This window comes from Sinocyclocheilus grahami, unplaced genomic scaffold, assembly GCF_001515645.1.
Source record: "Sinocyclocheilus grahami isolate Dianchi unplaced genomic scaffold, SAMN03320097.WGS_v1.1 scaffold2577.1, whole genome shotgun sequence".
NCBI classification, from domain to species: Eukaryota; Metazoa; Chordata; class Actinopteri; order Cypriniformes; family Cyprinidae; genus Sinocyclocheilus; species Sinocyclocheilus grahami.
This window is the reverse complement of record NW_015507756.1, coordinates 47,502-47,925: the sequence shown is the minus strand read 5'-3', so window position 1 is coordinate 47,925 and position 424 is coordinate 47,502.

The following is a 424-nucleotide window of genomic DNA, read 5'->3' as shown; positions in this document are numbered from 1 at the left end:
CAAACTACTTTTCGATCATTACCTTCAGCAAGCATGAAAACAGGATAAAGCCAAAACAAATCCTGGCAAGGACGCGTCCGGGGAAAATGGCATGTATGGTCAGCCTAATATAGGTTGTGCAGAAACATACATTATGTAAATTTTATTCATGTGAGATCAGTCTATTGGCTGGAAATGCCTGCTTCACATATTCAATGCGCTCATGAAAGACCTTAAATACCAACTGCATTCTGATCGACACCAAGTTAAGGAGCTCGTCGATTCAAACTCATCACTCAAACCTTCTAGACAAGCAATGGGTTCTAAGAGCAGCAAAGGAGGGTGTAAGAACTGCAAGAAGACCTACAATTATAAATGTAGAAACCGTTGTCATAAAGGCCGCAATAATGTCAACGTTGTTAGATTTAATAACAACTGGGGGGGG